Source organism: Podarcis erhardii, assembly GCF_964252035.2.
Source record: "Podarcis erhardii genome assembly, chromosome: 11".
NCBI classification, from domain to species: domain Eukaryota; kingdom Metazoa; phylum Chordata; class Lepidosauria; order Squamata; family Lacertidae; genus Podarcis; species Podarcis erhardii.
This window is the reverse complement of record NC_138501.1, coordinates 44,493,959-44,505,723: the sequence shown is the minus strand read 5'-3', so window position 1 is coordinate 44,505,723 and position 11,765 is coordinate 44,493,959. Positions and strand designations below refer to the sequence as shown.

Sequence of the window (11,765 nt, the reverse complement as noted above, 5' to 3'; positions counted from 1 at the left end):
CACAGAATTGGTACCACACGGTTCTGCTGCATGTGTAGCCCTGGCCCTAGTGAGGGGTAGCCAGCTTGCTAGCTAGTTGTATTGGGCCTGGGCAGAATTTCATCCTGTCAGCCAGTTGCCATGGCAGGAGGATAGAAAGCCAGGGGAGGAAATGTTCCAGACACATAGGGATGGCAGCCATTGCATATGCAAATTTGTAACTTTAAAAAATGATTATATTTACATAATTTAATTTAAATGCTGTTTTGAAAGTTACAGAGTTGAATAAATAGAAATTAGTAATTAAGCAATGGCAATATCCTAAACTGTGTTTTGATGTGTGGATATACAACGCCGGGATAAGTTACTCATCCTTTTGTATTTTGAGAATTTGTTTTTCTAAGCGCCTTGCTGAGTCACCATGTTCTCAACCGACTGCCACACGTTCTGGAAGTTTCTGTCCAGAAGCCTTGATACAAACTAGATCCGTTCAGTTGTAGCATTGCTTCAAAAACAGGGACTAGGCCATATATTTCCTAAGGGTTTCAGTCCAAGACTGAATTCACATATTTATCTGTATAAGCTATATCTAAAAACCAATGCAATTTGCCTAACCCTGCTTTGAAGACATTCTAATTGGAACTTTATTAACTACAAACCCTGAAATCTGGGATCCCCTCCAAAATGCTGCCAAAGTTTTGCAGTTCTTTAGCAGGGTTTTGCAGCACAAATCCCAGTTTTTGCAATGCCCTGGACCAATTTGTTTTTTTGGGTAATAGCTATGACCCGCAGTTTAATTACTCAGTTGGGTGGGGGGCACTTCAAAATGCAGAGTTTTCACTGCAAAACTATTGCAAAACTTTGGCACCAGTTTGGAGTAAGTCACACACTGCTGGTTTTTGGAGTCTGTAGAATCAGCCAGCACCTGAGTTCAATCAGTAGGAGATAAATAGGTAGATAGATGCACACATTTCAATCAAAGGTAACTTTTATCCATCTGTAATGACTGCCCATTTCTATGAAGGGACTACGTTTTATCAGCTTTACATGAACTCATGTCGGCTTCCCTCTTGGGCAAGGACTTGTCGTCTGCTCCCTCCCACTTAATGCTCTGTAAAGAACTTAGTTTATTTTAAGGGTAATAATAATTACACTGTGGCAAGCAGTATTATTGTGCTGAGGACTACTCACGGGGCTGGTGTGTGAATGCTAGTATTTATATAATTTTAATCTGCAAAGTGTTGTTTTTTTAAAACTTTATCTACTGTTTCTGAAGGGATAACCATGTCAGTCTGTTAGGAACATTGGAAGCTGCCTTATACTAAGTCAGGCTAGTGGTCCATTTAACTCAGTATAGCCTACACGGACTGGCAGCAACCCTCCAGGATTTCATACCAAAGGCTTTCTCGCATCCCTACCTGTTATTTTGAACTGTTTTAAATGATGTGTTTTAATGATTATAACCTGCCTTGGGACCTTCAGGTTGAAGGGTGGGTAATAAATTGTAATAATATTAGTACCTGGAAATGCTGGAGATTTGAACCTGAGACCTTCTGCATGCAAAGCAGATGTTCTGCTCCTGAGTTATGACTTTACCTGCTGGCTGCAGCAAGAACAACCAAGGGTCTAGAGCCACCTTCAAGCTTAACAAATCAGTACGTTTTTTGCCATAAGGAGTGTGTTGGTCGGTGTTATATACTGAAGTTCTCACCCTGGGCCAGCAGGGGGATACTGTAGATAGTTATGCAAATGAAGGATCGAAAGTGACGTTCAGTGATTGGATAGTTTGTATGCAAATGAAGGATCAAAAGTGACGTTCAGTGATTGGCTAGTTACAGAAAATGGTTACTGTTGCATTCTAGTGGAGCTCTATATAAGCAGGCTGACTGAGCTCCTCAGTTCAGTTCTGTTCCAGCTTACAAATAAAGAGCTGCTTTGGAAGAATCGCTGTGTCGTCTGATATGTTCGCCCACAACTTAACAGTCTTAGGAAGCCACCTTTTGTTGTTTTCACTTTTGTGATGTTTCTCAACAAACCTGTGTGCTGGATCATACCAGTTGCAGCTTCTCTCCATAGCATAGACAGAACTTTAATCCAGGGTTCTATGTCCCAAATCGTATTTCTATGCCCAGATGGTCACAAGTCCTACATTTACCTTCTTTCTTTTCTTTTTTTACCTTTCCACGTTTTCATTATCCTGTTCCTTTAGCACAATGGTCTTCAACTGTTGGGTCAACTGACTGGGTCACGGCCTGAACTAAGGTAGTCCACAACAGCAGCACTGCCACCATACAAAAATACTGTAAACAAATTAAGGAATGGGTTCCCAAATACATGTTTTGGGGATAAAAGTAATTCCTGGGTCAGAAAAGGCTGGAGGCTACACCTGAGCAGAAGCTTGCAGACAATAGCAGGGCAGGGAATAATGTTTAAGCGAGTAGGAATATTTAAATGCAAGAGAATCAGTGCCAGAAGTAACCTACTGTCTTTTACTGGAATTATGTTTTATTGTTTTCATATAAGCTGCCTTGAGAAGCCTTTGCTCTTAAGGCACCCTAGAAATATTTGATATAAATAAATACTATGAATCTGACAGCATCCTCGGCTTCTTGTTGAGCCCGGCTTTGGCTGGGGAGGGCGGGATATAAATAAATTATTATTATTATTATTATTATTATTATTATTATTAATTCTACCTACACAGCAAATAAGCACCCACTCCCTAAGGTTGGCATTGACATCCCGAGAAGGAAGAGTGGACTTTACCTCAGCAAATCTTCTCACAAGCAAACGATCAAGAATTAGGTTGTCTTTTTAAAAATAAATAAATTAAACTCTTCTTAAGGAGGTGTTTCCATTTCTTTTCCTTTCTCACTTTACTCCTCTTCCAGTATGAACAGTATCTGGGACCTGACAGTAGTATGAACAATTGCACACCTGCCCATGAAGTCCTCCTTTAATTATGCAGCACAGAATCAGCGAATCAATTAATATGGTATCACCCACATATTGCTTAAGTCTACACCCCGCTCCCGCACACAGTCTGACATCAGTTAATTTTGTGCATGCTACCCCCAAATTAGTTTTGTCAAGGATGGTCGCTAGTGGCATTGCTAAGTAGCACAAGAAGGTTCCAAAAGAATTAGGGAGGAAACAAAATACCTTTTTAAACCCTGTAATGTTAGGCTTCCGTCTGCTTTTATTGCTGCTGGAAGCTACACCGTTTTGACCCTATAAGCATATATTGCCTAAAAGGCCTACTGTGCATTGCATTAGGGACCACACTACTTTAACTGCAATGGCCAGAGATCTACAAAAGGTTCATAAATATTGTTACAAAAGTTGGGCGCCACCCCTACTGTCTGCCAAGCAGTAGTAAGATTCCAGGAGGTCCAGGGGCTCATTCGGGGACTCAGCTATACAGCTGCAAATAAAATGTTTTAAGTGCAATATTCAATGTGACACTAGGTGGTGATGGTGAGGCTTATGGAAAATTCAATGTATTTTAATTTTTTTTTAAAAAAAAGAGCTTTAAAAAAAGCATTTTCAGAACAGTTTTTATATGTGTGCAGATTTCACCCAGGATTTGTGCTCCCTTGGAGAACTGAAGACACAGTGGATTTAAGAAATCTGATTTATTCAATCTGCATGGAGGGAGTCCAGATCAAACAGCATGGTCATCTCAAGCAGGGCTTGTTTCCCACAGCTGTACAGCACTGAAGTCAAAAGGCATTTCTCCTAGCCAGCCTTCAGCCAGCTTTCCCAAGATGGAGGGAGGAGCAAAATGGTACTGGAAACTTACACATTCGTGCATTTCCTCTAAGCAATGATTTGACTTAGTGTGACAAGTGAGCCATTTTATTTTATTGACTTTTCTTTTACTAACTGTAAGCTGCCTTCAGGATCTTTGTGTTAAAAAGGTGCCATCTTCCCATAGCTGTCAACCTTCCCTTTTTTTGCGGGAAATTCCCTTATTTCAGCGCCATTTCCCGCTGCTATCCCAGATTGTTAGATATCCCATAGACTGTCTCCGGGACAGGTGAGGCTGCTGATCCCTTATTTTCAAATCCGAAAGTTGACAGCTATGCATCTATCATCTATCTATCTATCTATCTATCTATCTATCTATCTATCTATCTATCCAATGAATGTTGCTTAGTCCTGCTAAATATTGCAAAAAAAAACCCCAAAACAAACCACCTGCCCCTACCACTCCCAACTTGCCCTAACTATTCCATATCTCTTTTCTCTGGTCTTCCCTCAACCCACCTCTCATCTCTATCCAAAACTCCGCTGCCAATATCACCGCCCTGCCATTCAGATCATTTTAATGTGTAGTTTGAATTGTAGTTTATGCACGTAGCAGGGAAGGCTTTAAGAATGGCTTGTAGCTGATGTTCTCTGGAGCTACAGAGATGAATTTGCCTCAGATGACTAAAAACATATTTTATTTTATTTTATTTTTGTCAGTTTTCCACAGAGGAGCATTTTGTAAAGGAATAAAGCTTCTCCACACAGCTCTCCCTAATATATATAAAAATCTGGCCTAGGCTGCTCCCCGATGGAACTGTATGCTCGATTTTAAATTAAATATGAAATGTCAGCATTTTTAATGCAGTCTTAATGGACAAACACTCCTCCAGCACATTAGGGGGGAAATACGTTTGGAAAATATTGATGGAGTAGGATTTTGCTTTGAAATATATATATATGGAGGGATTTTATCAAAACGTTTATATTAGACCCTATGGCAAGTTGCCTTGCAACTCCATTGCTCAGCTTATTTAAAGATGCAACTATTGGTTTATTATTATAGCAAATATAATATATTACAGCCGGTGCTTTTTTTCTGGGGGTACGCATACCCCCAAACATTTTATGAATCTTTGTACTTTTGTCCATTTACTGTATTTATTTTTCCCAGTTTGAACTATAAAATGGTGATTTTCTTGAGTCAAAATGAGAGTACTCCTAAACATTTTTTAAGAAAAAAAGCAATAATTACAGCATTGGCACCAGTGCTGTGACTTTTAGCCCAGGGGTCAGCAAACTTTTTCAGCAGGAGGCCGGTCCACTGTCCCTCAGACCTTGGGGGGGGGGGTGGGCTGGACTATATTTTGGAAAAGAAAAAAAAAGAACAAATTCATATGCCCCACAAATAACCCAGAGATGCATTTTAAATCGAAGGACATATTCTGTTCATGTAAAAACACCAGGCAGGCCCCACAAATAACCCAGAAATGCATTTTAAATAAAAGGACACATTCTACTCATGTAAAAACATGCTGATTCCCGTACTGTCCTCAGGCTGGATTTAGAAGGCGATTGGGCCGGATCCGGCCCCCAGGCCTTAGGTTGCCTACCGATGCTTTTAGCAATCAGGGACTTCGTGTGCAAGTTACAGATAGGTAGCCGTGTTGGTCTGCCATAGTCAAAATCACTATATAGAAGGGTCTGGTGACTTCTGTTTCAGTGTATCTGAAGAAGTGTGCATGCACACGAAAGCTCATACCTAGAACTAACTTAGTTGGTCTTTAAGGTGCTACTGGAAGGAATTCTTTTATTTATTTTTTCCTGTGCAAGGACGCTCAACTTGTAGTCCAGTTATGAGTTGCTGAGTGAGGAGGGGAGGGTAAGGTTGGCAGATGAGAGAGTGATGGGGGAGCTGGTGGCCTTGCTTGCAATACTTCTAAGAACAAGTCCCTTTGCTCTGTACTGGCTAAATGTTATCATTCCCTTAAAACCACCCTTCTGTATAACATTTCTTCTTTCAAGATAGCGTTTCCATGTGTTCTGAATTTCTGGCTGCTGCAAGTTTGTCAGATCTTTACTATATATATATATATATATATTTGCTTTCGTAGATTTTCACGGGTACAGGAATGCAGGTTTTGGTGTCCTCGGGTGTCTTCCCGTGTAAAAGTTGGGGTGTCTAGGCGACGTTTCGACGAGGTCTCACTCGTCATCTTCAGGCTGGTGCTTTCGGCTTCTTGTTACTGGAACAGAGCAGGATCTCAGTGTTTGAGTTCCTATAAATACTGTAGAGGGGGTGTGGTGTATAGCCTCCAATGTTCTGGGCAGAGAGGAAGTTCCCAGGCTAGTGTGCCTTTTCTTCTTTTGTTCCTTAATTACTTGAGAGATATCTTGAGTGATTTCTTGAGTGATATCCTGAGTACCACTTAGGTGGGTCATTAGGTGTGGATTAGTTGTTAAAGTCTTTGTGTCTTGACCTCTTGAACTTTGTGAAGAGTTTTCCTGAGAAGATGGCTGTACTGTACTTAGTTGTGCTCTGGCTTGGCTTCGTGTATAGGGGCGAGCTGTGGTTTTGTGGCTTGTGTCAGCCAGATCTGTGTAGGGATTGCAGGGGGGTGCAGCATCCGGAGGTGCCACCATGGATTGGCTACTGGATGGTGTCTGTAATTCATCTGTGGAGAGGGTCTGGGTTTGGGTCTGGTGTGGTTGATTGGTGTTGGCGTTCTGTGTGCCTCTGGATCTGGTGTCAGTTTTTGTGGGGAGGGCTAATTTCCAGATGTCTGGCAAGCGGGATGTGTCGTCACGCTTGTTCATGTTGTGAGGGTGTTTCTCTATCTCGATGGCTTCCATGATTATTCTCTTGTGGTGATGTTCCGTGTTAAAGAGCAATTTGGAATCTGCAAAATTAATTTCGTGTCCTGTTTCTTTCATGTGTTGGAAAAGAGAGGAAGTTTTTTCTTCTTTTTTGACGGCATTCTTGTGTTCTGCGATACGTGCATTTATTCGTCTGTTTGTTTGTCCAATGTACGTGGCTGGGCAGACTTTGCAGGGTATTTCATAGATCCCTTGGTTTTCCAACTGGATTTTATCCTTGGGGTTTCTGAGGATATTGGCTATTTTTTGGTTGGTGCAAAAGGCTGTTTTGATATTGTGTTTATGGAGGATTTTGCTAATTTTATCTGTAGTGCCCTTGATATAAGGAAGGAGGGCCATGCCATTGTTTTCTTCTGTGTCTTGGTTTTTGGGGGGTGTTTCCTTTTGGATTAGCTTCGTAATCCTGTTTTGCTGGTATCCATTGGCAATTAACACGTTTGAGAGATTCTGTAACTCAGTTGTCAAGTGGTCTTTGTCAGCCAGGCGTTTGGTTCTGGAGATGAGAGTCTTGGCTACGGAGTTTATTTGTGCAGGGTGGTGGTGTGATTGTGCATGTAAGTAGCGGTTGGTGTGTGTTTTTTTCCGGTAGATAGTGTGTCCTAGGGAGCCATCAGGTTTTTTGTAGATTAGGACGTCAAGGAAGGGAAGTTGGTTGTTGGCTTCTATTTCCATAGTGAATTGTATTTTGGGGTGTAAGTTGTTGAGATGTGTGAGGAAGCTATCCAGTTTTTCTTTCCCGTGTGGCCAAATTACAAAGGTGTCGTCAACATATCTGAGCCAAAGTTTGGGTTTGTGTTCTGACTTGTCTAAAGCATTGGTTTCAAAGTGTTCCATGTACAGGTTTGCGATGACCGGTGAGAGGGGTGATCCCATAGGTGCTCCTTCTATCTGTTTGTATCTTTGTCCATTGTGGATGAAGTACGTGTTGGTTAGGCAGTGGTTGGCCACCAGCTCCCCCATCACTCTCTCATCTGCCAACCTTACCCTCCCCTCCTCACTCAGCAACTCATAACTGGACTACAAGTTGAGCGTCCTTGCACAGGAAAAAATAAATAAAAGAATTCCTTCCAGTAGCACCAGCCTGAAGATGACGAGTGAGACCTCGTCGAAACGTCGCCTAGACACCCCAAGTTTTACACGGGAAGACACCCGAGGACACCAAAACCTGCATTCCTGTACCCGTGAAAATCTACGAAAGCATATATATATATATATATATATGCCTGATATGAGTGAAACTAGAGCCAAGATAATACCCACCCCCACTTTCTCCCTCCCAAGTATATGGGCATGTGCAGGTAGTTATAGAAAACTATAGGTGGTGATGACAGCTTGACTAGGAGTGCAAAATGTACAATAAAGCAATCACTTCTAAAAAAATTTCATCAGGGGACCTTTAATATTTCCTGAAGTGCCAGCATCTGGAAATGGGGGGAGAGAGAGAGAAATAATGAGAAGGTGGTTTCGTAATTTAGGTTCTGCAACAGTAAAACTGAGTGCAGCTAAACTGCATGCGTAGGGACTTGCAATATTCCGATCAATGACTAATTAACAGTTGGCCGATGTTCTGAAGCTAGAAAACAGATATCTGTTTCATTCTCCATAATATATTCTGCTTATTTTGTTTTATTGATTTTATTCTTTTTTTAAAAAAATAGAAGCGTTTGAAAAGTATAGAAGTGTTTTCAAAAAAAAAATTCTAAACAGTTGTGGGCCAGGCTAGATGAGAAGATTTGTGATTGAATCACCTGACAATTGTTTTTAAAAAGCAGCTGGGGGCAGGTGGGATTGGACTGAGACCTAAATGGTGGGTGGGGCAGGGGGATTTACCTTTTCCACTATGCCTTTTTTGCAGTCTTAATCTGTGCATTGTACACATAGAAACGCAGCTGCCATTTGTACCGCTTGGGAGAGGAAACGAATGGATGGGGAGAGATATAATTCTGCTATAAATAAATAAATAAAAGAGTTATCTGTGCTATATTTCTGCTCTAAATCTCTTAGCACAGATAAATGTTTTTTATTTTTATTTAACATTTGTATTACTTACTTACTTGCTTTCCAATGGGAAATAATTTCCTAATTGCATTAACAGGAGCTTCCCTCTCACTGCCAATAGCAGGTGGGGGTGATGTGGTAGAGCAAAGGATTATGGGTGAAACCCAACTGCAACAAATTCTTCCAGGAGTATAAGTGTTAAAATGAATGGGCATAATGTGAGAATGCAGCACCAAAAAAAGTGCGCCTTTTGGTCTTGCGCGATGACAAGCCCAGCACACAGGACCAAAATGGGACATACGATATGATACAATATCTTTATTGTCATTGTCCCATACAGAACAATGAAATTGAAAAATCTACATAAGACATTCAAAAACCCCTAAAAAGTCTGAAACCCCATTTAAAAATACAATATACTCCTATAGAGAGTCCTTAAAACCAGAATTGCATTTGGGTAGAAACTGTTTCTCAGGTGGCTAGTCCCAAGATGGAATCAGAATCCAGAGTGGCTTCTGCCATTCTGGGATGTCCTGCTTAAGATGGGACAGTCACAAGTGTGTGATATAACTGTTTTTTTTAATGGTGCATCTATACACATTCTGTATAGTATTATAGGATGTGTATTTCTTTCTGGTGGTGGCTGAAATGTCCATGCTGGTCAGCAAGAATTTTGTTAGCCCAAAGATGGAAACAACAGGAGTTACCAACAAAAGAAGAGTGGCAGGTGAAGCCAATGGACTTTGCAGAACTGGCGAAACTGACGGGAAGAATACGGAACCAGCGCGACCAAGCATTCCAAAAGGACGAACAAATTTATATTATATTTGAAAGACAACTGTAAGCAATTAACATCATTAGCAGGGTTATCTGAAGATCTATAAGATGAAATTGCTACCTATTCAGGTTGAGTAATATAATATTTCAGGTAACACTACAACAAGGATAGGAAACCAAGCGAAATGTAAAGATGTAAAGTTTAATTTTGTAAACCATCAGATGGGAGGGAGGGAAGTCGTTGGCTCAGTTGAGCCAAAGAGATAAAATAAGAGGGTACGATGTTACGTAATATGATTACATGTAAAACCAATAAAAATCATTTATAAAAAAGGAAAGAAAAGACCATGATGGTCATAGCAACAAATAAAACTGAATTGATATAACACCTGTTATAAAATGGCTGCACTGCTTGCCAGATCGTTTCCAGGTTCTAAATGACTCAGGCCCCACATGCCTGAAAGACAGACTCCTTCCAGACAGACCCTTCCTCTTGATAATTCATTATCATTATGGTGAGGGTGGCCCAGGAGATGGCATTCTCTGTGGCAACCCCTAAACTGTGGAACTTCCTCCCCAACATATCACCCTTGTTTCCCCGCCCATTTTTCCTCCCTCCCCCTCTCCCACACAACCCCCCCCCCGCCCCCCGACTTCCCTCAGTTCCAGTCTTTGGTTTCTCTGAGACTGCTGTTTTCTGCATGTTACAAAGCTGTATAGATCCTCAAACTATTTAGCTGATTATTATCAATAAAAAGTTTGTGAATGTTTATTCAAAACCTGCCAAGGAGTCCAGTTCGCTTTGTTGCGTCTTCAGATACTTTGTAAAAGGTTCCCATTCATCCTTAAAGTCACAGTTATCCTTGTCCCGTAGCTTATATGTCAGTTTTGCCAGTTCTGCATAGTCCATCAATTTTTCTTGCCATGATTCTTTAGTTGGGGTTTCTTCAGTCTTCCATCCTTGTGCTACCAGAACTCTCGCGGCCATTGTCACATACATGAAGATGTTTTTCTACTTTTCTACTGCTGCTGCATCGTGAGTGCTTGGAGTGTAAGGCCTCTCCCTCTCCCTCCTTAGGCTAATTCCATCTGGCCTAGGGGGCGGGGCCCAGGCTCACCTTCGCCACGGCTTTAAGAGGCCTCATTGAGGCCAGGGACATTGCTGCTGCTGCATCGTGAGTGCTTGGAGTGTAAGGCCTCTCCCTCTCCCTCCTTAGGCTAACGCCATCTGGCCTAGGGGGCGGGGCCCAGGCTCACCTTCGCCACGGCTTTAAGAGGCCTCATTGAGGCCAGGGACATTGCTGCTGCTGCATCGTGAGTGCTTGGAGTGTAAGGCCTCTCCCTCTCCCTCCTTAGGCTAACGCCATCTGGCCTAGGGGGCGGGGCCCAGGCTCACCTTCGCCACGGCTTTAAGAGGCCTCATTGAGGCCAGGGACATTGCTGCTGCTGCATCGTGAGTGCTTGGAGTGTAAGGCCTCTCCCTCTCCCTCCTTAGGCTAACGCCATCTGGCCTAGGGGGCGGGGCCCAGGCTCACCTTCGCCACGGCTTTAAGAGGCCTCATTGAGGCCAGGGACATTGCTGCTGCTGCATCGTGAGTGCTTGGAGTGTAAGGCCTCTCCCTCTCCCTCCTTAGGCTAACTCCATCTGGCCTAGGGGGCGGGGCCCAGGCTCACCTTCGCCACGGCTTTAAGAGGCCTCATTGAGGCCAGGGACATTGCTGCTGCTGCATCGTGAGTGCTTGGAGTGTAAGGCCTCTCCCTCCTCAGGCTAACTCCATCTGGCCTAGGGGGTGGGGCCCAGGCTCCCCTCCCTGATAGTTTTAAGGACGGTGCTGCTGCAGCAAATGCTAAAGATGTTTTATATATTTTAATGTGTTTTAAACGTGTTTTTATTGCTTATTTTGTTGTACCACCATGAATGGTGGTTTTTATCTATGTATTCTTGTTTTGTTCTATCTTGTTCTGTTTTGGGGTGGGATATTGAGTGGGGTGGGGATTGGTTTTTGTTTGGGCACAATTGTTTTTGGTTGTTTTGTTTTTCGATTTTGTAAATGGAGGTTACTATGAGGCTTGGGATTGCTACCGTGGAGGGGCGAGGGAGGTATGGCGGTGGGGGCAGATGTTATAAGCGAAGGGGATCGAGATACGGATATGCTCGTACCCCTTCCAATCTGCGCCCCATCCCGAGAGACGAGGGTAGGGTGAGCAAGGATTACTCACCTCCTTCACTGGTGTTGTGCAATGCCAGGTCTATAGGCAACAAAACCGCCACCCTGCGAGATTTCTTTACCTCGCAGGGGGTCGACCTGGCTTGTGTGACGGAGACCTGGGTGCGCGAAGGGGTAACTGTTACCTTACGAGAGATGGCGCCCCCGGGTTTCTCT

At 42.7% G+C, this 11,765-nt stretch overlaps 1 long non-coding RNA gene across 1 annotated transcript; it reads left to right on the top strand.

Moving 5' to 3' along the window:
* On the top strand, positions 1–10,388 carry LOC309352898. The gene is made up of 3 exons (XR_014161458.1): positions 1–2,241; positions 3,552–3,827; positions 9,215–10,388. It is a non-coding gene; the product is annotated as an uncharacterized lncRNA (long non-coding RNA).
* The last annotated feature ends 1,377 nt before the right edge of the window (positions 10,389–11,765 follow it).